Raw genomic sequence first — 27,543 nt, forward strand, 5'->3', positions numbered from 1 at the left:
ACACCCATATTGATAGTGGTTCTCGCTATTTTGTGGTGACCGGAAGTCGCCATCTTGGATTTTAAAATGGCGGTAATCGTCAATTTTCGGTGTCCACTGACCACACCCTTTCAAATGACACCCATATTGATACTGGTTCTCACTTTTTTATGGTAACCGAATGTCGTCATCTTGGATTTCAAAATGGCGGTAATTGTCAATTTTCGGTGTCTGCTGACCACCCCATTTCAAATGACACCCATATTGATGATGGTTCTTACTATTTTGTGGTAACCGGAAGTCGCCATCTTGGATTTCAAAATGGCGGTAATCGTCAATTTTCGGTGTCCACTGACCATCCCCTTCAAATGACACCCATATTGATATCGGTCTCACTAATTTGTGGTTACCGGAAGTCGTCATCATGGACTTCAAAATGGCGGTAATTGTCAATTTTCGGTGTCTGCTGACCACCCCCTATCCAATGACTCCCATATTGACACTAGTTCTCGCTATTTGGTGGTAACCGGAAGTCGCCATCTTGGATTTCAAAATGGCGGTAATGGTCAATTTTCGGTGTCCACTGACCACCCCCTTTCAAATGACACCCATATTGATACCGGTTCCCGCTAATTTGTGATTACCGGAAGTCACCATCTTGGATTTCAAAATGGCGGTAATTGTCAATTTTCGGTGTCTGCTGACCACCCCCTTTCAAATGACACCCATATTGATGGTGGTTCTCCGTATTTTGTGATTACCGGAAGTCACCATCTTGGATTTCAAAATGGCGGTAATTGCTAATATTCGGGGTCTGCTGACAACCCCCTTTCAAATGACACCCATATTGATACTGGTTCTCACTATTTTGTGGTAACCAGAAGCCGCCATATTGGATTTCAAAATGGCGGTAATTGTCAATTTTCGGTGTCTGCTGACCACCCCCTTTCAAATGACACCCATATTGATGGTGGTTCTCCGTATTTTGTGGTAACCGGAAGTCGCCATCTTGGATTTAAAATGGCGGAAATTGTCCATTTCCGATGTCTGCTAACCTATACGGATACTATATCTCATGATTTCTAAGGCATCGAAACATTGACCAAAATTTCATTATCCACAAGTCCGAATAAGAAATATCTAATTCTTTTCTTAGCGCAAAAGTGGGTTAATATTATATACCAGTCTTGCCCTGAAAATTTTGTCGAACCACTTTTGTGCGAATTAATATTTGACCCACTTTTGCCTGAGGTTGTGATGAATATATCATTTCTGATCTAACAGAATATTTTAACCCACTTTTGCTCTGAACAAAATTTTAACCCACTCTTGCTCTCAGCCTCTCAAACATCTTTCTCAATGGAACTTATTCATACCCACTACATCGAGCTATCAATATGAAAGTAGCCAACGACTATCGTAGGTTTATTATGAATTGTACTGCGACGAAATGCATTTATAAAGGGTTCTTTGGAAAAGCTCGGACTGTCAATCTTACATCTCCTGAATATGGCGCAGGTAAAAACGTGATACTCTGCTGAACACACTGACTAAAATATGTTTCCTAAATCGCTAGAAATATTGTCTTACTAGTTTGATCCAGTAGGATAACATTGGTGTAGCAGGTATGAATATGTTCCATTGAGAAACAGTGAAGACCCGTTTTTATCAGCCCCTTGGTGAATTTTAGGCTGATAAAGCTGATAAAATGATAAAATCGGGACATATTTTTTTCTTTCGGTTAATTAATCAAAATTTCACAAGATATATCAAAATGTGTATCCAGCGTATTTTCACATTTGGTAGGACATATATGGTAGACTAAAAAACGAAGATGATCGTTTGCCAAAACTTGCAACTTTTTGAGAAAACTGATTTTTAAAATCATATTTTTTTTTAATACTTTTGCTCATATTTCACTTAAAACGTGTTGAATATTCGAAAAGTCTTCTATAATAGACGCAAAACATCAGTCCTGATAGAATTGTCATGTTGTGAGTGACAAATTTAACGAAAATAAGGCAAATACTAATTAAAAACGCTTTTAATCCACCTAACAACATGGGAAAGTGGCAGGACTCAGAGAATCGCTCAAATCAGCATAGGACAACATCAGTGCTAGAAATCTCAAATCAAATCAATGGGAAGCGAAAAAATGGCCCATAAAATAGACATAGCTACGAATTATTGTTAATGCTCTGTTAATAAAATATCTAAATTGTGGTGGGAAAACTGAATTTTCCTAAAGGGGTTATATATTGTACTGAGCCAAAAAAATCGCATTTTTTTTTAATCGATTTGAAGTTTATACTTTACCCTTTGGCGATTGTTTACTTTTTCGGTCCCACCTATCAGCATTGAAGTATCGTTCTTACGTTTTTACATTTCTTATAAAAGAAATGTATAGAATTCGCTCAAACTTTCAAGATGTTTTCCGAGGCCCGGAGGGCCGAGTCTTATATACCAATCGACACAGCTCGACGATTTGGGACAATGTCTGTGTGTGTGTGTCTGTGTGTGTATGTAACGGACAAATTCTCATTCGTGTTTCTCAGCATAACTTTCCCTACCCAGTAATCTCTAGCTAATTGAATGTCGTTAAAACGTAAAAAAGAAAATGTGACTAACATAGTCGAAATAAAAAAGGGAAAAAAGAAAAAGAAACTGATGGGATTCCATCGGCAGCGGTGGGTAGCCGCTGTTAGACACAGCCACTGCCTTACACAATGTAGCAAACCCGCCACGACTGTGAGAACAGTGACAATAGTCTAATAAAAATCTATCCCGGCATTCAAAAGGCATACAGAGATGAACAGCAGCAATCATCATTCAGATTGATGCTAATCGTCGACAGGTTTTCAGTGGTGATCTTGCGTGGCTTAATTTTTGCCGGTTGTCACGGTAAAGATAGATACGTCTACCTTTATCAAGGACACATGATAGTGAACTCGAGTGATTCGTAGTTATTCTGCCTAAGCTCGACCCTCATTATCAGAAGGCAAAAATTAAGCCCGCACGATATTAAGCCTGTTCTAATGACCCTGCCACTTCTAGTTTTCCGATCTGTTTACTTCACATCCTTGCTCTCACTTGAGTACTATGGCTCTAAGTTTCATAACTTTCCCTACCCAGTAATCTCTAGCTAATTGAATGTCGTTAAAACGTAAAAAAGAAAATGTGACTAACATAGTCGAAATAAAAAAGGGAAAAAAGAAAAAGAAACTGATGGGATTCCATCGGCAGCGGTGGGTAGCCGCTGTTAGACACAGCCACTGCCTTACACAATGTAGCAAACCCGCCACGACTGTGAGAACAGTGACAATAGTCTAATAAAAATCTATCCCGGCATTCAAAAGGCATACAGAGATGAACAGCAGCAATCATCATTCAGATTGATGCTAATCGTCGACAGGTTTTCAGTGGTGATCTTGCGTGGCTTAATTTTTGCCGGTTGTCACGGTAAAGATAGATACGTCTACCTTTATCAAGGACACATGATAGTGAACTCGAGTGATTCGTAGTTATTCTGCCTAAGCTCGACCCTCATTATCAGAAGGCAAAAATTAAGCCCGCACGATATTAAGCCTGTTCTAATGACCCTGCCACTTCTAGTTTTCCGATCTGTTTACTTCACATCCTTGCTCTCACTTGAGTACTATGGCTCTAAGTTTCATAACTTTACCTACCCAGTAATCTCTAGCTAATTGAAAGCTATTAATTTGTTTTTAATTCTGATGTTTAGTTTCCAAGATATGAATGTGTGAATGCGTAAAAATGGCGTTTTTTGCAGTTTTTTTAATTATCTGCCGAAATTGACATTATAGATTAACAATTTATATGTTTTTAGACAGCTTTGACGAATACCTTTCGAACAAGCTATAGATTGTTGAAATCGGACTATTATTAAAAGAGATATTTAACATTAAATGCGGACGAAAGATTTTTATCATTTTCCATTGCCAGAAATATGACCAAAAACATGTAATCTATTATTAACGCCAAAACGGCTTATTTTAGGTCAATAGTATCTTCGGAGAATTTAATGAAGGTAATATGCCCTTTCTTTTGGTATTGTGATTTTGCTGATTAATCCCCTTATGAGAGAGATATTTTCACAAATTTTCTTGGAAGTGTTTATATCGAAATGATGTTTTCAGCAAATTTGTAGCTCTTACTTTTGCAAATAACTTTACTAAAGACTTCAAATATCTATTTTGAATACTTTAAAAGTTATGGCTTGTTGTTTGTTGATAACTCTTTCTCGCCTATTTATTGTTCAATATAGTAATAACCCATTGAAATAAGCTAAACATTATTTCGATAAAACGAATTTTATATTTCATTTTACATTCTACAACCGCTAGAAATAATCACCGAACACTTCCAAGTTGTCTGGAAGGAACTTGATAACTTATCAGTGCAAAAATGTTCATTTGTGCGAACCTTCTGACTGAAATTTTTCTAACTTATAACCATCAGATCGATTTGAAACATATCGGTAAATGAAAAGCGAAAAAAAACTCCAAGCAACGGCGTAGCCAAGAGAAGAGTTTGGGGTTTAACACCATACAACCCTCCCCCCCCCTCCCCTCAACACCCAAAAAAAATATTGGATTGAAGTTGAAAATTTATTGATGCTGACTGATTTAATTCAATATTACAATAACAATTATCTGATCCGTAGATTGATAACCTGTTGTTGTAACATCATTAGGACTTTTGATAAATTGTCGGAATGGGGTCTTGGTCTATTGGTCTTGATTTCACAGTTGTCTAATAGCAGCAATATCAAATTCCTGCCTGAAAACATTCCAATAGAAAATTCCAGAGTTCTGTAATCAATCATAATCCTCAGATTTATTTTCAAATTGAGCTCGTTTTTGTAGATATGTACTGTGATAAGGGTCTTTATTTAATAGGAAGCGAAGTTAAAATATTAAATCAATTTTAACTAACGTCTATGAAACATAGAACTGCTCACCAAAAAAATGCATAAGTTTCAACATTTGCCAAAAATGTTTTTGCCTTTCTCATTCACTCTAAAATTCGTCAATCTAATCCCGACCCGGAGGGCCGAGTGTCATATGCCAATCGACTGAGTTCGTCGAGATCGGAAAATGTCTGTGTGTGTATGTGTGTATGTGTGTATGTGTAAAAAAATGTGGTGACCTCTGTTTCTCAGAGCTGGCTGGACCGATTTGCACAAAGTTAGTCTCAAATGAAAGGTACAACCTTCCCATCGGCTGCTATTGAATTTTTTATTGACTGGACTTCCGGTTCCGGAGTTACGAGTTGAAGAGTGCAACCACACAGCAAATTCCCATATAAACTGAAATAAAAAAATTTCAAAATCAAATTTGTATTTTCGATGCCAAATGACTTTAAAGTGCATGAAATATTGAGATGTTTGACAAAAAATTGACTTCTTTAGACTTTGGTACATTTTTGCCTTTCTCATATAGAAAGGTTATGCAATCACTCTAAAAATCGTCAATCATACCGGCCTGGAGGGAGTATGCACTGAGGGGTTGCTACTTTAAAATTAAAACTAATTTAAAATTTCTTAACAAGTTGAAAATTTTCGGCAGGACCTGGACCTCCCGGATCTTTCTCCATGATCCGTCGCTGGTTTCAACCATTGTATTGAACATAACCAGCCATGGAATCGTAGTCTGGACAAATGAGACAAGCACAATTGCACCACTGGGTGGATTAAAACAGGTTTTTATTTTAGGAATGCGTCGAGTTGAGACGAAAACGTAATATGATTAATAACGAGGATAACACTTTCCGAATGTAGAGAGAAATTTATGACAAATGACGATTTCCATTCGATTCTAGCAGGTTCTGATCGATTTTGATGAGCATTTGATTTTTGTTGTATGACTAATTGTATGTATAGGTCAAATGTTTAAAAACAGTAATTTAATTTAAAGTTTAGTATCTTCGATGAGTTTTACAAACGTTAAACAGCGCATCATTTGATAAAATAATTTGGCAGTATATCGTCCAAGAAGTATTTATAGTGAATTTTCTCAGGTTAATATTCATGACTACAATAAAGTCTCAACAAATTCGCTAAAGACACGAACTCTGTTACTATTTTCTGAAAAATTAATTCTGCATAATTTTAAAACTTCAAAAATTACGGTTTCGGAATTATACCGTTTGGACAGTATGATCGATTTTCACCAAAAGGAATTTCTGGCTATGCCGCTGATTTCAAGTAAGTAGAAACAAAGTGGTTCTACACTCGTTCAAAAGAAACTTCTTCGAATGCTGAATATCTATTATAACACATTGAAACCCCGATTTTATCAGCCAAATATGAACATATGTTTGATGGGCTCTAGCAGACTGAATTTGAGTAAATCCTTTCTTGAGCATGTTTTCCTTATCATGAAGATGGAAATATGCAAAAATAAAAAGTTCATCATAATCAGAAATAGTTATCAGACTACATCAAGGGACGGGAAGAATATTTTAACAGCTTCAGTTTATTATAAAGAAAAAAATTGCCCGATTTAGTCAATGTGCCCATTTTGTCAGCCTAAAATACGCCATGAGACTGATAAAAATGGGTCTTTATTTATTCACTGTGTTTCACATTAATAGGTACATTTCATTTTTGGAGATTTCTTTATTGCATCGAACTATAACAATTTTTAGGTAGTTTTCAAGGGGTTATTTTATAGACTTCTTCCAAAATTTGGCGAACCTATTCCAATTCGTATACCAATTAGGGGAACATGGGGAGACTTGACCAGGTTTTCAGCTAAAACTGTATAAATCTCTAAAAAAGCCTTGAATCCCCCAAAAATCATTCAGATATAATGCGCAAAGTTATTGCGGGGAGACTTGACCAAAGCGTGGGGAGACTTGACCAAGAGAATTTTGAAAAATCATAACAAAAAATAATGACATAAACATACTGTAATTATTTTTTCCCCTATTGTCGAGATCCTTAGGTAGCAGTAAAAAATATAAAAGAGTTGCATTTGATAAATTTTGATTTTTTAAATGCATTTCTTTTTAAGGATTAACTGTACTGCTTGCATTGCATGTTCACACGTCACGAAATCAGTCCTACTATTGCTAACTTTGCATACAAATTTTAAAATATAAAGACTTATGTTTGGGGTGGGATTTTTTTACGGCGTGATTAACATTGACAGTAGATACCAAAGCATAATAAATATTAGGAATTTTGTATCTTTCTTCAGCTGATCGCCACTTGGTCAAGTCTCCCCATAAAATCTTGGTCAAGTCTCCCCAACATTAGTTATTGCGTTCAATTTCATGCGAATTCTAGTAATAACTATTCCAATGTTCCAGTTTATATAAAATCATTTCACTGCTTCACAAGGATTAAGATGGTATATTAGTCCTTTAATAGTAATTAGTAGTCGAGTAGATATGTCCATACAAAGTTTGATAAAAAATTACATCATTTAATGCAAATGTATTAATCACGTAATATTTTCTGCAAGGAAAGGATTTTTTACTCCAAACTTTCAAAATTACCTTAAGGGATCGAAGCAAGTATAAAAATATTTTTGAAAAAAATTAAGAATCGAATAGAAGACGCCATAGCCGAAAATAGAATTTTGCGCTTGGTCAAGTCTCCCCATGTTCCCCTAATTGGTATACTTATGTTGCAGACGGAGAAAATACTGAAATTTTCAGCTTTTTTTTCTACACAATATTACGAAAGCTTATTAAACAATTTTTCCTAATAAGTTTGTGAAAATTATAAACTATTTGAAAATTTTTAATAGTTTTATTTTTTATTTAACCGTGATTTTTTAATAAATAGTGACCATCACTTCACAACGTAGTCTATTTTTCATGGCTTGCGGTGAGCACGATTTCTCGAATTGCTGAACTGAAAATTATGGAAAAGAAATTATTTTTTAGTATTCTTTGCAGATTTAACTCGCCGCGCAGATAGCTCTGAATTAGACCCGCTGGTGCCCTAAGACGATTTCGCTAGATTTTCAGAGCACTGTGCATCCAGTGCAGTGACGGAAGGTTATCGAAAGGTTTCGTGAAAATGAAAATTCCAGTAATGATGATGATTTTCCCAAACGATTCGTTTTCGAGAGGTTTTTATTTGTTCTTTGGCATTAGGATTAGCGATAATAATTCAAATCAAGGATACTACTGGGAAGTCACCTTTAGAAAAAGTCGATGTCGAAGTAAAATTTGAAACTATGCACGCATGCACTTCAGAGATAGCGTGATATCAGGAGCTGCGATTTCATTTCAACGCTTTTTTTGTGAAAAGGGCGATACTTACAAATGTAAACATAGGGCTTTTTTCATACATGCGAATGAGGGCTTTGCAACGCAACAAATTAACCTAAAAATTTGGATTCTACGATATTGCTTTCTTAAACTACAGTAAAAAATACAACGGGCGAAACTGTATTTTTGTTTGTTTATTTAAAGTTTCGCCTTTCACGCTCCATGCAAACAAACAGGGCGATACTTTTTTTGCTAGCAGTTTGGAGGCGAAACTGTTATTTTCGTATTTTTTTAGGATTATCAAGCTGATACCAGCTGTAAATAGTAACAATGATCTCTATTGAAAAAACACGGACGAAATCGGTGGTGTAGAACGGTAGTTATTGTAAAAAACGTAAGGGCGATACTTCAATACTGATAGGTGGGACCGAAAAAGTAAACAATCGCCAAAGGGGCGATAGTATCATTTTGTCAATTTCAATAGCAAAAACAAATTTTAATTTAATAATTTCAAATACTTTATGAAGTTTTGGGTTTCGATCACTGAATCATGCAATCTAGAATGTAAAAAACACAATAGTTCTTAAATAGGAAATAAAACCAAGTCTGGAAATATTCACTGTTGATTTTCTTTGAGTGGTATCACTGCTAGTATCGCCCTTTTCAAGAAAAAGCGTTGATTTCTTAGTTCTCAGTCGCGTTGGAAATTTGAGTAAAGTATAAACTTCAAATAGATTCAAAAAAAAAATTTCGATTTTTTTGGCTCAGTACAATATATAACCCCTTCAGGAAAATTCAGTTTTCCCACCACAATTTAGATATTTTATTAACAGAGCATTAACAATAATTCGTTGGTATGTCTATTTTATGGGCCATTTTTTCGCTTTCCCATTGATTTGGTTTGAGATTTCTAGCACTGATGTTATCATATGCTGATTTGAGCGATTCTCTGAGTCCTGCCACTATCCCATGTAGTATGTGTTATCAAAAACATCGCGAAGCATCAAGTTCTAAATGTTCTCAAACGATATAATATCCGAAGAGAGTGATAAGAGTTATAAGAAATGTCTCATCACACTGTTAGGTGGATTAAAAGCGTGTTTTACAATAACTACAGTTCTACACCACCGATTTCGTCCGGTTTTTTTTCAATAGCGATCATTGTTACTATTTACAGCTGATATCAGCTTGATAATCCTAAAAATAACGAAAATGACAGTTTCGCTTCTAAACTGCTAGCAAAAAAAGTATCGCCCTGTTTGTTTGCATGGAGCGTGGAGGGCGAAACTTTAAATAAACAAACAAAAATATAGTTTCGCCCGTTGTATTTTTTGCTGTAGTTTAAGAAAGCAATATCGTAGAATCAAAATTTTTAGGTTAATTGGTTGCGTTTCAAAGCCCTCATTCGCATGTATGAAAAAAGCCTTATGTTTACATTTGTAAGTATCGCCATTTTCACAAAAAAGGGTTGAAATGAAATCGCAGCTCCGAATATCACGCTATCTCTGAAGTGCATGCGTGCATAGTTCCAAATTTTACTTCGACATCGACTTTTTCTAAAGGGTACTTCCCAGTAGTATCCTTGATTTGAATTATTATCGCTTATCCTAATGCCAAAGAACAAATAAAAACCTCTCGAAAACGAACCGTTTGGGAAAATCATCATCATTACTGGAATTTTCATTTTCACGAAACTTTTCAATAACCTTCCGTCACTTGCGCTAATGCACTGTGTGCACAGTGCACTGAAAATCTAGCGAAATCGTCTTAGGGCACCAGCGGGTCTAATTCAGAGCTATCTGCGCGGCGAGTAAAGTAAAGAATACTAAAAATTAATTTCTATTCCATAAGTTTCAGTTCAGCAATTCGAGAGATCGTGCTCACCGCAAGCCATGAAAAATAGACTACGTTGTGATGCGATGGTCACTATTTATTAAAAAATCACGGTTAAATAAAAAAAAATATACTATTAAAAAATTTCAAATAGTTTATAATTTTCACAAACTTATTAAGAAAAATTGTTTAATAATCTTTCGTAATATTGTGTAAGAAAAAAGCTGAAAATTTCAGTATTTTCTCTATCTGCAACATATTAACCCTTAAGTATACCAATTAATTGGTATACGAATTGGAATAGGTTCGCCAAATTTTGGAAGAAGTCTATAAAAAACCCCTTGAAAATTACCTAAAAATTGTTGTAGTTCGATACAATAAAAAATCCCCAAAAATGAAATGTACCTATTAATGTGAAACACAGTGAATAATACATACAATAAAGACCCATTTTTATCAGTCTCATGGTGTATTTTAGGCTGACAAAATGGGGACATTGACTAAATCGGGCAATTTTTTTTCTTTATAATAAACTGAAGCTGTTAAAATATTCTTCCCGTCCCTTGATGTAGTCTGATAACTATTTCTGATTATGATGAACTTTTTATTTTTGCATATTTCCATCTTCATGATAAGGGAAACATGCTCAAGAAAGGATTTACTCGAATTCAGTCTTGTTCGTCTGCTAGAGCCCATCAAACATATGTTCATATTTGGCTGATAAAATCAGGGTTTCAATGTATTATAATAGATATTCAGCATTCGAAGAAGTTTCTTGTGAACGAGTGTAGAACGACTTTGTTTCTACTTACTTGAAGTCAGCGGCGTAGCCAGAAATTCGGTTTGGTGGGGGTTTGGTGAAAATCGATCATACTGTCCAAACGGCATAATTCCGAAACCGTAATTTTTGAAGTTTTAAAATTATGCAGAATTAATTTTTCAGAAAATAGTAACAGAGTTCGTGTCTAGCGAATTTGTTGAGACTTTATTGTAGTCACGAATATTAACCTGAGAAAAATCTCAATAAATACTTCTTGGACGATATACCGTCAAAATTATTTTATCAAATGATGCGCTGTTTAACGTTTGTAAAACTCATCGAAGATACTAAACCTCCGAAGTTGGCGGGTTTCAAAATGATGCTATCTTGACCTTAAATTACTGATTTTAAACATTTGACCTATACATATAATTGGTCATACAACAAAAATCAAATGCTCATCAAAATCGATCAGAACCTGCTAGAATCGAATGGAAATCGTTATTTTTCATAAATTTCTCTCTACATTCGGAAAGTGTTATCCTCGTTATTAATCATATTACGTTTTCGTCTCAACTCGACGTATTCCCAAAATAAAAACCTGTCTTAATCCACCTAGTGGTGCAATTGTGCTTGTCTCATTTGTCCAGACTACGATTCCATGGCTGGTTATGTTCAATACAATGGTGGAAATGAATATTACATGTTCAGTACGATTTGCACATACATACAATGGATCGACAGCCACGATCTTGAGATACTATGTGATACTGAAACGTCGCTTGAAACCAGGGGCGGATCATGGAGAAAGGTCCGGGAGCTCCAGATCCTGCCGAAAATTTTCAACATGTTAAGAAATTTTAAACTAGTTTTAATTTTAAAGTAGCTACCCCTCACTGCATACTCCCTCCGGGCCGGTATGATTGACGATTTTTAGAGTGATTGCATAACCTTTCTATATGAGAAAGACAAAAATGTACCAAAGTCCAAAAAAAGTCAAAATACAAATTTGATTTTGAAAATTTTTCATTTCAGTTTATATGGGAATTTGCTGTGTGGTTGCACTCTTCAACTCGTAACTCAGGAACCGGAAGTCCAATCAATAAAAAAAATTCAATAGCAGCCGATGGGAAGGTAGTACCTTTCATTTGAGACTAACTTTGTGCAAATCGGTCCAGCCATCTCTGAGAAACAGAGGTCACATTTTTTCCACATACACACATACATACACACACAGACATTTTCCGATCTCGACGAACTCAGTCGATTGGCATATGACACTCGGCCCTCCGGGTCGGGATTAGATTGACGAATTTTAGATTGAATGAGAAAGGCAAAAACATTTTTGGCAAATGTTGAAAGTTATGCATTTTTTTGGTGAGCAGTTCTATGTTTCATAGACATTAAATCAATTTTAACTTCTCTTCCTATTAAATAAAGACCCTTATTACAGTACATCTCTACAAAAACGAGATCAATTTGAAAATAAATCTGAGGACTATGATTGATTACAGAACTCTGTAATTTTCTATTGGAATGTTTTCAGGAAGGAATTTGATATTGATGCTATTAGACAACTGTGAAATGAAGACCAATAGATCAGGTACATATCAGGACCCCATTCCGACAATTTATCAAAAGTCCTCATGGTGTTTACAACAACAGGTTATCAATCTACGGATCAGATAATTGTTATTGTAATATTGAATTAAATCAGTCTGCATCAATAAATTTTCAACTTCAATCCAATTTTTTTTTTGGGTGTGGTGGGGGGGGGGGGGGGGGGTTGTATGGTGTTAAACCCCAAAACCTTCTCTGGGCTACGCCGTTGCTTGGAGTTATTTATTTGGCTTTTCATTTTCCGATATGTTTCAGATCGATCCGATGGTCATTAGTTAGAAAAATTGCAGTCAGAAGGTTCGCACAAATGAACATTTTTGCACTGATAAGTTATCAAGTTCCTTCCAGATAACTTGGAAGTGTTCGGTGCGGTGATTATTTCTAGCGGTTGTAGATAGAAAAATGAAATACAAAATTCGATTTGTCGAAATAATGTTTGTGTTATCCTCGTTATTAATCATATTACGTTTTCGTCTCAACTTGACGCATTCCCAAAATAAAAACCCGTTTTAATCCACCTAATGGTGCAATTGTGCTTTTCTCATTTGTCCAGACTACGATTCCATGGCTGGTTATGTCCAATACAATGGTGGAAATAAATATTACATGTTCAGTACAATTTTCACATACGAACAATGGATCGACAGCCACGATCTTGAGATACTATGTGATACTGAAACATCGCTTGAAACCAGCGGCGGATCATTTAGAAAGATCCGGGAGGCCCGGGTCCTGCATAAAAGTTGCAACTTGTTAAGAAATTTTAAACTAGTTTTAATTTTAAAGTAGCAACCCCTCACTGCATACTCGCTCCGTTCCAGTATGTTCACATTTTTTCCACATACACACACATACATACACACACAGACATTTTCCGAACTCGACGAACTGAGTCGATTGGCATATGACAGTCGGCCCTCCCGGTCGGGATTAGATTGACGAATTTTAGAGTGAATGAGAAAGGCAAAAACATTTTTAGCAAATTTTGAAAGTTATGTATTTTTTTGGTGAGCAGTCCTATGTTTCATAGACATTAAATCAATTTTAACTTCACTTCCTATTAAATAAAGACCCTTATTACAGTACATCTCTACAAAAGCGAGCTCAATTTGAAAAGAAATCTGAGGATTATTATTGATTACAGAACTCTGGAATTTTCTATTGGAATGTTTTCAGGCAGGAATTTGATATTGATGCTATTAGACAACTGTGAAATCAAGACCAATAGATCATTTACATGTCAGGACCCCATTCCGACAATTTATCAAAAGTCCTCATGATGTTTACAACAACAGGTTATCAATGTACGGACCAGATAATTGTTATTGTAATATTAAATTAAATCAGTCTGCATCAATAAATTTTCAACTTCAATCCAATATTTTTTTTGGGTGTGGTGGGGGGGGGGGGGGTTGTATGGTGGTAAACCTCAAAACCTTCTCTTGGCTACGCCGTTGCTTGGAGTTATTTATTTCGCTTTTCAATTTCCGATATGTTTCAGATCGATCCGATGGTTATAAGTTAGAAAAATTGCAGTCAGAAGGTTCGCACAAATGAACATTTTTGCACTGATAAGTTATCAAGTTCCTTCCAGATAACTTGGAAGTGTTCGGTGATTATTTCTAGCGGTTGTAGATAGTAAAATGAAATACAAAATTCGTTTTATCGAAATAATGTTTAGCTTATTTCAATGGATTATTACTATATTCAACAATAAATAGGCGAGAAAGAGTAATCAACAAACAACAAGCCATAACTTTTAAAGTATTCAAAATAGATATTTAAAGTCTGTAGTAAAGTTATTCGCAAAAGTAAGAGCTACAAATTTGCTGAAGACATCATTTCGATATAATCACTTCCAAGAAAATTTGTGAAAATATCTCACTCATAGGGAGATTAATCAGCAAAAGCACAATACCAAAAGAAAGGGCATATTGCCGCCATTAAATTCTCCGTAGATACTATTGACCTAAAATAAGCCGTTTTGGCGTTAATAATAGATTACATGTTTTTGGTCATATTTCTGGCAATGGGAAATGATAAAAATCTTTCGTCCGCTTTTAATGTTAAATATCTCTTTTGATGATAGTCCGATTTCAACAATCTATAGCTTGTTCGAAAGGTATTTGTTAAAGCTGTCTAAAAACATATAAATTGTTAATCTATATTGTCAATTTCGGCAGATAATTAAAAAAACTGCAAAAAACGCCATTTTTACGCATTCAAACATTCATATCTTGGAAACTAAACATCAGAATCTAAAACAAATTAATAGCGTTCATACTGTTTTTTAGTTCTTTCATTTAAAATTGGTTTGGATAAGATCGGTTCAGCCATTGCTGAGAAACACGAATGAGAATTTGTCCGTTACATACACACACACAGACACACACACAGACATTGTCCCAAATCGTCGAGCTGAGTCGATTGGTAGATAAGACTCGGCCCTCCGGGCCTCGGAAAAAATCTTGAAAGTTTGAGCGAATTCTATGTGTCATTCCATGCGAAGTGATCAAGGCACGTGTAATCGACCTCCACGGATTTGAACAAAATTTAGAGGAATTGTTCATCTAGGGCCAATATATAAAAACCCAAATTTTTGTGACAATTGAACCACCCCTCGGGTCATGGGAGCACCCCCCGTTTTGGCAAATTGTCAAAACCCTTGATTTTCTTTTGATCATATCTCCGGTTCTATTTACTCTAGAATCAAACCACAGGATGGCTTTTGAAGAAAATTGTTCAAGGAGTCCATAAAAAATATTATTTTTTGCCGACAGTGTTGCCAAGTATGCAATTTTATCAGTTAAATATTAAAAGTTAATTTTTCTCAAAATACGTATATTTTAATTTTGAAAATTTCAATGCCATCGCGTTCCTCAGACATTTTTACACAAAAAACACTTATCATCTCAATATAATATGAGCGCATCTTGAGATACACTGTTTTGAAGAGAAAAAACCGCAATTTCCCATACAAAATCACAAGCGAACAACACTAAAAAACCAACTTGAGTATTCTGAGTTCAAACATAATTTTTCGTGAAGTAGACGAGAAGTGATGAAAAACTACGTATTTGGTTTGCTTCTAGCAGATCAGGGTCGATTTTTATGACAGTTTGAAGATTTTCTCAATTTTGGCCAATAAAAATGGATTTTTATATGAGAAAATCGGAGTTTTTCCCTTCAAAACGGTATATCTCAGGATGCGCTCATATTATATTGGGATGATAAGTGTTTTTTATGTAAAAATGTCTGAGGAACGCGATGGCATTAAAATTTTCAAAATTAAAATATACGTATTTTGAGAAAAATTAACTTTTAATATTTAACTGAAAAAATTGCATAGTTGGCAACACTGTCGGCAAAAAATAATATTTTTTATAGTCTCCTTGAACAATTTTCTTCAAAAGCCATCTTGTGGTTTGATTCTAGATTAAATAGAACCGGAGATATGATCAAAAGAAAATCAAGGGTTTTGGCAATTTGCCAAAACGGGGGGTGCTCCCATGACCCGAGGGGTGGTTCAATTGACACAAAAATTTGGGTTTTTATATATTGGCCCTAGATGAACAATTCCTCCAAATTTTGTTCAAATCCGTGAAGGTCGATTTCAAGTTTGCATCTTTTTTTGATCACTTCGCGTGGAATGACCCCTATACATTTCTTTTATAAGAAATGTAAAAATCTTTCGTCCGCATTTAATGTTAAATATCTCTTTTGATAATAGTCCGATTTCAACAATCTATAGCTTGTTCAAAAGGTATTCGTTAAAGCTGTCTAAAAACATATAAATTGTTAATCTATATTGTCAATTTCGGCAGATAATTAAAAAAACTGCAAGAAACGCCATTTTTACGCATTCAAACATTCATATTTTGGAAACTAAACATCAGAATCAAAAACAAATTAATAATAGCGTTCATACTGTTTTTTAGTTCTTTCATTTAAAATTGGTTTGGATAAGATCGGTTCAGCCATTGCTGAGAAACACGAATGAGAATTTGTCCGTTACATACACACACACACACAGACATTGTCCCAAATCGTCGAGCTGAGTCGATTGGTATATAAGACTCGGCCCTCCGGGCCTCGGAAAAAATCTTGAAAGTTCGAGCGAATTCTATACATTTCTTTTATAAGAAATGTAAAACGTGATTTTCAGAGGAATTTTATAATAATCGATATAACTTTGTTACTTGAAGATATAGAGCTTAACTCTTTTCGACAACTTATCGTATTTTTAAAAGTTCTAAATTTTTGCAGAAGACACCAAACCCCTAGGATGCGAAATAAAAAAGTTAACCTAGCAGCGCCACATATGCGGTGAAAATCCAAACTATTTTACATCTTCAAAATAAGGCGCACATAAAACCAAGATACTTTGCTGAACATAGCAACTAAAAGAAATGCACTCCCAAAGCGCTAGAGGTTTTGTCTTGCTAATTTTCGTTCCTGCCCAACTGTGCACTTATTTATCGTAAATGGCTGAACTAACTTAAAGTAACAGTTTATCATGAATCTAAAAAGTAGTCTTGTTAGATATTACGTGATTAGCTGAACTTTCGTATCTATTAGACATGGTCGGCTTTGTTTTAGCACTAGTAGACAGGAGATTATATTACCCCACGTTTTCACGATGCATCATTTTTAAACTGTTTTCATTACTGACATCCATGATATTAAAATTTACATATTATCCACAGCTATTACAGTGCAAATGGACCGCCAAATGCATATTTTGCAATGAAAAGTTTTGTTTAACATAAAAATAAAATAAAAGCTAGTCAAATCTCCTGTACATCCTGTCAGGCACGTAGCCAGAGGGGGGGCTAGGGGGCTAAAGCCCCCCCCGAAATTTTTCAAAAATAAATTTAAAAAACCGGTGACTTTTAACAAAACTTGTTGCTTATTTGGTTTGAACAAATTATTGAGAAAAAGTTAAAGAAGGCTATTTCTAACCACCGAAGGCAATGGTCACGAAATTCAGTGTGCTTTATGCTTTTGCTCGAGCCAGTGCGAAGCGAACAACAAAAAAGTAACTTTTATATTGTGTGCTTTGTCTGAAGAATACAAGAGACTGTTACTTTAATTGTAGCTGTAATAATCTGTCGAGATTAGTGATTAGCAGAAGCAAGAATTGGTGCTCCAGCCAAATGCGGTGATTATAAAATTATTGATCATTCGCATCCTGAAGGTGTAAATAGAGATTAGACTTTCGGAAACCGGCTCTATCCAGTTCTACCATGGCAGGCATTTAGCGCTCAACAAATTAGTGCAGACGAAACCATTCATTTCGCACAACTTAAAGCACAAGGTTGTGTGTGACAATGCTATAATTAAGATCCTTCTGTATATGGACTATGAGAAAATGAATGTTCCGCTACAAGATCGGATACCGCTTACTCGCAGATTAATGTCACATTTGGGAGAAATGGAATCTATTTGGAAGGGCAATTATTGAGGGCGAAAAGCAAGGAAGATATTCGCGAACATAAAGGCAGCAACTACGATGATGACACGGAAATGTACAATAGCGAGATAGAAATGAACTACTCCCCCCAAGACATAGTTGGTGAGGAAAAAAATATTTCCTCGCCTCGTAAACAGGTTTTCACGTGCAATGGCTAAGCGCTTGCGCGAGATCTGTAGGATAACCACATAAACTCGTTATATTATTTTTATTGTTTACATAAGGAAATATATAAAAGACCCACGACCCAGTTTGTTATTTTTAAATGATAAGTTTTTGAATTGCACACAATTTTGAATTTCTGTATTAGGTCAGTGCACACTGTACACTCTGTTCTCTGTACACTACTCTGCGCTACACAAAAAGTATTTCAATTTATCTGAGAACGATTGAGCCGAGAATAAAATTTTCATTTCGCGTCATTTTAACGCAATACCATTTTTATTAACGCTTCATTTCATTGTTACGAGTAATTCGTTCCGTACTAATACACTGTTAATCCGTAAATCCGTGATATCTTCGACAAACGTGCAAAAAAAATACTTTTAAAAGTGGACCGGGCAAAAAGTGGTAAAATAATAGGCAATCACGAAGAGGGACTAAAATGTTGGGACTGATTGAATCTATAAGTCAATAAGTTGGGATAACAGTTTCGATTTCATGTCTTAAGTATGTGACAGTCTTTCGTTCCGTTTTTGCTCGTCATGGAATAAAATGAGAGAGATAATCTTAAATAAGAGAGCAAAGAGAGGAAAAAATCAACCAATCTAAATCGACTCAAGATCACTCTTCTATCTTTACTATACACTCAACACGAGTTCTTTCCGAATTGCGCTCTGATCTTCTCATTTCGTCTTCGTTGCGTTAGGTGCAACAACTTTAATTGAAACTTTTTCCCAAATAGTGATAAAACAAACATGTAATCAGACAAACATTACAACTTTCTTCAAGAAATCATACATCTCTTCCAATCTTGATGATGATTGAAAAAAATCAAGAGCTAATTATTTTTATTCACAAACAAACCTATTACTAAACAGATTAGTGTTCATATTTGTTTAATGAATTGGCAAAGAGTTTTGCAAAAGTTTTACAGGAAACGGATAATTTGCTGTAATTTAAAACAGACAACTCTAAAAGAAAGCCTCGGCAAATTAGGTGCAAGTGCGATGTGTTCTCTTCCATGTGTCGGAAGCAAGTGATGCTGAAATTATTATCTATGTTTATAGTCTCTAGTTATTTTGGTGGTGTCATCAATGTTATATTTACCAAATTTTATGTAAATTAGAAGCATTGAGTAATCAGTGCTAAGTAATTTTCTTTCGATTTGTGAATAGATTCTGAGCAGTTTCGCTCAGTAGATTAAATTCTGGGTAGTTTCCATTAGTAGATTAAATCATTGAAATATATATTTGACATTGTCCAAAACCCCACGAATTCCGAAATAAAACCTTCAAATAAATAAATAAAACCAAAATGTTCAAATATAATATTTACTTAATCTAGGTAATCTTCTCAAGTTACAACGGTTTTGCAAGATTGTCAAAAGTCAATAGAGCTAAGGCATTCTTGCTTTGTAGTGAAATCAGTAGTTTTTGCACTCACTTTACATTTTGACTTTTACTATAGTTTTAGGGATCTAGGAAAATCAGTCTACGATATTTTTAATTCATAAGTACAATGATATAAAAAGTACCTAAAAAGAATCAACTTAAATAGATAAAAAGATAGTTATTCTGAGTTGCCTGATAATGTTGTCGAAGATAGTCTTTAACCCATCACCTATAAGAGTCAAATGAAAAAAACATGTGTTTTTTCAGGATTGTTTTGATTACGACATGATCAGTATCATTTAAATTGAAAATTTCATAAAGTCGAGTTAACGCAAACTTCGGATGAAGTCAAAGAGCTAGTAATAGTAGAAAGAAACCTGATCATGAAAATAGGAGTTGAACCTATTTTCTGCATCTACAAATCGCCTGCCTTATCAGAAGATTTGAAGCAAATTTCGACATTCACTTTGTTCGGACATTCTTTGCAACGGTAAACTTTGATTTCACACTGATATATTCCTATTCATGGGGACAACCTTGACGTTGGTTTCGTTCTTCTGATTAGCAAATGCGTGTAAAGTTTCATGAGACGGGTTTTTGGATATTTTTCTACTCATTCCAATTTAGCGTCTTCTACAAATTGTAAAGGTGTATCGAATGTGTAGCATTTTCAAGCAGCGTAGCATGCAGCGTAGCATTTTCAAGCAGCCCTTAATACTTTGAGCTCTTGACTATTCATTTTTGTAACTAGAGAAATTTCTAACTTGTAAATCAAAAATAATCAAATTTAATTCGTCGATGCACTATAGCCTTTCTTGTAACAGGCAACATATTATTAGAGTTTTTAGTGTCTATTGTCTTATTTTTGGAATTGTTTTCACTAAGAACTTTTCATAATTACGTTCAGTTTCCAGTGATTGTTTCAAGTCATCAGAATTAATACATTTATGCAATAATTTTTAAGCCCCTCCCGAAACAAAATCCTGGCTACGGGCCTGCATCCTGTACATCCTAAAGTTCATTTCAAGTTTTACATAGTGGTAATAGAGATGTTGCTATTTCAGAAACATAGTTTGCTTGCAACTGTCATACAGGCAATAAAACAGTAGTTGCAATATGTTGACTGCTGCTTTAGAGGACATTTTGACATATTATCGACCAACAATCATAATTTTTTTTAGCTAAATCGATGCTATAAACTTCAAAATGTAAACACTCTTACCTTTCAACATTTAATGGAATCTCAGTTCTGCCGTTTTGATATTTAGCAAAAATGTGTTTTGCGTAGGAATATAGTGGCTATTATCTTCGAAAGTTTTAAAAGGGAGGAACTGTAAATTTCTGCAGTTGTCCCTCTTTTAAATTCTACTTATAAATAAAAGTCATGTTTGACCTTTAGAGTAGTTTGCATAAACTGAGCATTTCGCCAATAGTAAAAATCACTATATGTCTATGGAGAAGGAATAATCATACGTTTCGTTGACACGTGGCATGAAGACTAAAGTTGATTCAGTACAAGAATATTATTCAATTTTCAAGCTAGCTGAACATAAATACTTAAAAAAAACGGAGTATTTCATAAAATTTGATATCATTGCTCGAACTGTTCTCTGGCGAATCACGGATTGCTCGTTTGAAAAGTAATTTTTTTCGCAACTTACAAGCGTGCATGAATACAAACGAAAAAAAGTAGCATAATTGTCCATGATACGTCATTCTCATAATGTACATATATTCAAAGGAAAAGTATTCTACATGAGCATGAACAATCTGTCTTACTTTGAGATAGAATACATATGTCGTCTCTAGATGGGTACTTGCGCATATAAATTCAATCAACTGTTCCAAACGGCTTACGGACTTGCACTGACAGACTAAATGCATAGAATGTTGAGCTACTGTACGGTGTCAGCCTGCCGAGAGGCAGCAGGAAGCGAAAATAAAGAAAACGAAAATTTCCGATGCACAGCGAAACGGGAATATATCATTGAGTGTTATGTATGGCACTCATTCCGATAGGTAAAATCAAACTGAACACCTACAGAAAACCGAACTGTGTAGCTCACCGGTCACAGCATGAAGAAGGGGTAGCTGTTTACCACAGCGTGTCTGTCTTGGATTCGGAAGAAAAAGAGAAGTTATAGAAGAGAACGAACATAACATTCCCGAATGAAAATGTGAAGAGATCCATGACATTAGGCGCGTTCTTAAATCCACCAACAACTCATCGGTATTTTGATGACTTTTTGTTGCGGGAGAGTAAAGCGACGCGCTGTAACACCAGTGTGCCACATAAACAAAGCTTGATTATGTTGCGCGAGAGAGAGATCATCACATCAGACAGCTCAACAATCCACCGTACGGTGAGGGCCGATGCTTTGCTCAACAAAACGAGAGCAGTGCGGTGGGGGATTATTAACACACACAAACAAGTCAACTGTTCTGGTATGTGGTGACTACGAATGCTGCTAATTAAATTTCGCTCCCATGATTAGCAGTAAGCAAATCGATGCGGTTTCGGTGAAAATAGCTAGTTTTTCCCCGTCGTGCCTAAATCATTGCAAGGAATGTTTCGCAGGTAAATGTTTTTCAAGTGTCAAATGTTTGTCAAGCGTTAATAGCTTTTTTTAGAACAAAAATCGCCGATCATGGTAAGGTACAACTGCAGCAGTCGATGCGTTCAACAAGCAGTCAAACATTCATCCAGTTCTTCCAGTTGGGCTTTATTTCTCGCCTACTGCGGTATTATTGGCTAATCAGAAACAGCAAAAGGCTGCTGCTGTTGGCCTGCGACCGCTTCGATCGGAACAGTGACAAATACCAGTTGAAAAGTGTACGGAACTATGGCGTCGGATCATGTGAACCGAGCGGATTTTTTTGAACAGTGGATGTGCATTTGGAATTGGAGGAACAGAAGCGTCTGCCGGAGGAACAAACGGTGGAGGAATAGCGGAATCAAGCGATGAAACGATGGTGGTTTTTTTGTAACGGAAGCGATCTGTATGAATACGGGACAAATATGTTCTCTTCCTGAGATGGTGGAATTGCGAAAATGCTACAAGCTGCGAATGTTTTCGGACGAGTCTATCGTTTGGCGTACTGGCCGAGAGGACTGGTGGAACATTATAATGTATGTTTGGGCTGTGTACGATATCGCAGAATTCGTAACTATTTTGCTATTATTGTTTTTAGAAAACGAAAGTTGGCCTACTGTGAGCTAGTTTTGAATAGGCCGTCGGGACGATCGGAGTTGCAGCGCCGGGCCATCATTCATCGTAAAGCACCAACGGCTATTGCTTTTCCACTTCACGTCCACCACGGCTGAATTACACTGTCATGGGCGAACTCGATAAGTTAGAAACCGAGCCAATACTCTTCTTCGAATTGAGGGACTGTTGTCGACAAATTTCCCAGTAAGCTTAATTGAGTGGTCTGTTGGAATTTGTATTGATTGAATCTTTTTCAGCAAACTACCTTATCTCGATGAACTCACTTTTCGAGGTGATCCTTTATCACCAGTAAAGCATTTCTACCTGGAAAATGCGACAGACCCTCAAACGAAAAAGTCTGATGGATCAAATTTCTAGGGAGTTGAGATATAATTTAGTGATCGACAAGTAATTAATCTTTATTACCGCAGTGTATCGACACCGGATTGGCAGTTATCACACCTGAATATTTCGAACAGTTGGAGAAAAACAATCCACGACCTAGCATTCGGTTAACGGTTAACCAACGCCGACATTTATGACGCATTCCGTATTCTGCAGTAATTCTTCTGTATAGAGCAACTGGAGAGATAAAATCACTGAAATGCAAGCCCAATAAACTCCTCAAATAAATGACTCGAAAAGAAGATTTCGGTTATTAATTATTCAATCAGGTACCTATTATACCAATTAAGCTATGTAGCACCGTCGGAATGAAGTCTCGAATATGCCTGTTTTTGGCTGAAGAGTGAAGATACACAAACCCATTCGCTTGGTTTTAAAAATGTTACTGTCGACTAAACTTCTAAAGATATAGGTCAAACAATTTCATAAGGAAGCTTAACCAACAACAATAAAATAGAGAATAAACACAATATCAGCCATTATCATTATTTCGTAGGAAAATTCCTTTTGTGCAAAAAATAATCACCCTTATTCTTGTTTACGACGAATGCCAGATTCGTTCAAAAGCGATTCGAACAAATAGTATGCCATTTTAATCCTGCCGTCGTAAACGGGAATACAAATCACTTTCGGACGAATCTCGCATTCGTCGTAAACAAGAATAAGTGTGAATAATTGATAGCAAAAAGTACATCATTTGCTGAAATGATTTCACAAACTTCGACTCAACGCCAATTCGCAGCATTTTGGATGCCCTTTCTAGACATATGCAACAAAACACTGCCCGCAGACCCCTTAAGACAAAACGGTCTTGATGACAGTGATTCAAAAATTGATAGCAAAATGCACCTCATTTACATAAATGATTTCACAAACTTGGACCTACCTTTTGATCAAAGGGACAGAAAACCGGTAATTGAACGTAATTTAGTAGCATTTTAGATGCCCTTTCTTTACATATACAACATGATGATGCCACCACCCCTTTAAGGCAAAATGATCTTGGTGACAGTAATTCAAAAATGGATAGCAAAAAGCATCTCATTTGAATAAATGATTTCACAAACTTGGACCTAACTTTTGATCAAAGGAACGGGAAATTAACGTCATTTTATAGCATTTTAGATGCCCTTTCTTTGCATATACAACATGATGGTGCCACCACCCCGTTAAGGCAAAACGGTCTTGTTGACATTGATTCAAAAATGGATAGCAAAAAACACCTCATTTGCTTAAATGATTTCACAAACTTGGACCTAACTTTTGATTAAAAGGATAGAAAAGCCGTAACTCAGCGCTATTTTGTAGCATTTTAGATGCCCTTTTTACGCATATATAACATGATAGTCTTCCCAGACTCCTTAAGGCAAAATGGTCTTGGTGAGAGTGATTCAATAATTGATAGCAAAAAGCACCTCATTTGCTTGGATGATTTCACAAATTTGGACCTAACTTTTGATCAAAACAACAGAAAACCGCAAATTCAACGTTATTTTGTAGCATTTTAGATGCGATTTCTATACATTTGCAACATAGTACTATCCCCAGATCTTTTAAGGCAAAATGGTCCTGATGGCAGTGATTCAAAAATTGATAGCAAAAAGCGCCTCATTTGCTAAAATGATTTCACAAACTTGGACCTAACTTTTGAACAAAAGCTCAAAAAACCAGTGACTCAACGCCAATTGGTAGGATGCCCTTTCTAGACATATGCAAAAGATACTGTCCGCAAACCCCTTAAGACAAAATGGTATTGGAGACAGTGATTCAAGAATTGATGGCAAAAAGCACATCATTTACATAAATGATTTCACAAACTTACACCTAACTTTCGATCAAATGGACAGGAAATCAGCAAATCAACGTCATTTCATAGCATTTTAGATGCCCTTTCTTTACATATACAACATGATGGTGCCACCACCCCTTTAAGGTCTTGTTGACAGTGATTCAAAAATGGATAGCAAAAAGCACCTCATTTGCTTAAATGATTTCACAAACTTTGATCTAACTTTTGGTCACAGTTATAGAAAACTAGTAACTCAACGCCATTTTGTAGCATTTTAGGTTCCCTTTCTACACATATGCAACATGATACTGTCCGCAGTTTTGTCTTAAGACAAAACGGCCTTGGTGACAGTGATTCAAAAATTGATAGGAAAAAGCACCTCATTTGCTAAAATGATTTCACAAACTAGGACCTGACTTTTGATCAAAGGGATAGAAAACTCGCAACTCAATGCCATTTTATGGCATTTTAGATTCCCTTTCTAGACATATGCAACATGATACTGTCTGCAGACCTCTTAAGGCAAAACGGTCTTGGTGACAGTGATTCAAAAATTGATAGCAAAAAGCACCTCATTTGATTAAATGATTTCACAAACTTGGACCTAACTTTTGATTAAAAGGCAGAAAAGCCGTAACTCTACGTCATTTTGTAGCTTTTAGGATGCCTTTTTTACACATATGTAACATGATAGTGTTCCCAGACCCCTTAAGGCAAAATGGTCTTGATGACAGTGATTGAAAAATTGATAGCAAAAAGTACCTCATTTGCTTAAATGATTTCACAAGCTTGGACCTAACTTTTGATTAAAAGAACAGAAAAGCCGTAACTCAACGTCATTTTGTAGCTTTTAAGATGCCCTTTTTAAGCATATGAAACATGATAGTGTTCCCAGACCGCTTAAGGCAACATGGTCTTGATGACAGTGATTGAAAAATTGATAGCAAAAAGCACCTCATTTGCTTAAATGATTTCACAAACTTGGACCTAACTTTTGAACAAAAGCTCAAAAAACAGTAACTCAACGCCAATTGGTAGAATTTTGGATGCCCTTTCTAGACATATGCAACAAGATACTGTCCGTAGACCCCTTAAGGCAAAACGGTCTTGGTGACGGTGATTCAAGAATTGATGGCAAAAAGCAACTCATTTACATAAATGTCTAAATTCTTTGAATTTCATCGTTCTTTACATAGGTATGATAATTTTAGGCCTTGCTAGGTTTTCATGTCATATATTATTACCTACATGTAAAACAGTCTGTTTCACGCATCTAGGTACCTATCGACCACAACCTACCCGTTTTCTGTACAAATGCTCTCGAAAAAATCTCATTTTTGGATGACACTTTGTCTTCTAATGAAGCTCGGTCAGAATCGTCTACTGATTTGAGCAGTTCCAATTTATCATAGGATTGCGAACGCATTAAGCAGTACGCTGAAAATTTTCTTCTGAAGAGTGACATGAAGAAGTATTACCGAATGTCAAAGCTCGGGTAAGATAAAATATCAGAATCACCTAGTTTGCATATTTTGTCTAATAATTCATTTTTGTTGTAGTTTTTAATGGCTAAATATAAAAACCTGTTTTAATCCACCTAGAGGTGCAATTGTGCCTTTCTCATTTATCCAAACTATGATTTAATAGCTGGTTCGTACAATATAACATTATGCAAATGTCTTTCATTCTTATTACACTTGGTAAGTATATATGAGAGCACCTTTTTGCATTCATCGCGGTATCGGTTTGAATCGGAGTTTTCTATGTGATCGGACTCCACAATCCGTAACTCCGGAGCCGGAAATCGGATGGAGATGGAATTTAATATCAGTTTCCGGGGACGCAACACCTTTCATTTGAGACTAAGTTGATCAAATCGGTCTAGCCATTTTCGAGAAACCAATATAACCGTTATTCTGAATTTGGATGCTTCCGGATCCGTCGATGGTGGCCAGTGTGGCCAAAGAGACTTTGAATGACTGTTGGTGATCTACATCTACAAATTCAACAAATGTGTTTACATTTTAGAAAAAATTTCACCTTTTTACATTCATCGCAGAATTCGTTAGAATCGGGATTTGCTGCGTGATCGTACGTATCACCCTGTAATTCAGGAACCAGAACTCGGATCCACACAAAATTCAACAGCAGCTGATGGACCTTTCATTTAAAATCAAGTTTGTCAAAATCGGTTCAGAAAATTCCGAAAAACCGATGTGGACAAATCAACAAATTTTGTTTTGTAACCATACTCTTCAACTCGTAATCCGGAACAAGATGTCGGTTGAAAATAAAATTCAATAGCAACCTATGGGAATATTATACCTTTCATTTGAATCTTAGTTTGTAAAAATTGGTTCAGCCATCTCCGAGAAACCGATGTGGACATTTTAAAAAATCCGCGCATACACACATACAAACACACACACATACATACACACAGATATTTTGCGATCTCGGCGAACTGAGTCGAATGTTATATGAGACTCGGCCCTCCGGGCCTCGGTTAAAAAGTCGGTTTTTGGAGCAATTGCATAACCTTTCTATATGAGAAAGGCAAAAGAATAATATTTAATTAGCTTAATCAGCATGAGTTCAATGTTATCTTCATGTGATTATATTTTGAAATGTTGGTGGAATGGGTTTGAAAGTGGAGGGAATGGGGGGTTAGTAGA

The 27,543-nt window shown here is 35.8% G+C and overlaps 1 pseudogene; it reads left to right on the top strand.

The window, feature by feature from the left end:
• Positions 1-21,896: 21,896 nt before the first annotated feature.
• LOC131680367 (uncharacterized) lies at positions 21,897-23,438 on the top strand (annotated as a pseudogene).
• Positions 23,439-27,543: the final 4,105 nt, after the last annotated feature.

This window comes from Topomyia yanbarensis, chromosome 2 (genome assembly GCF_030247195.1).
Source record: "Topomyia yanbarensis strain Yona2022 chromosome 2, ASM3024719v1, whole genome shotgun sequence".
NCBI lineage: Eukaryota > Metazoa > Arthropoda > Insecta > Diptera > Culicidae > Topomyia > Topomyia yanbarensis.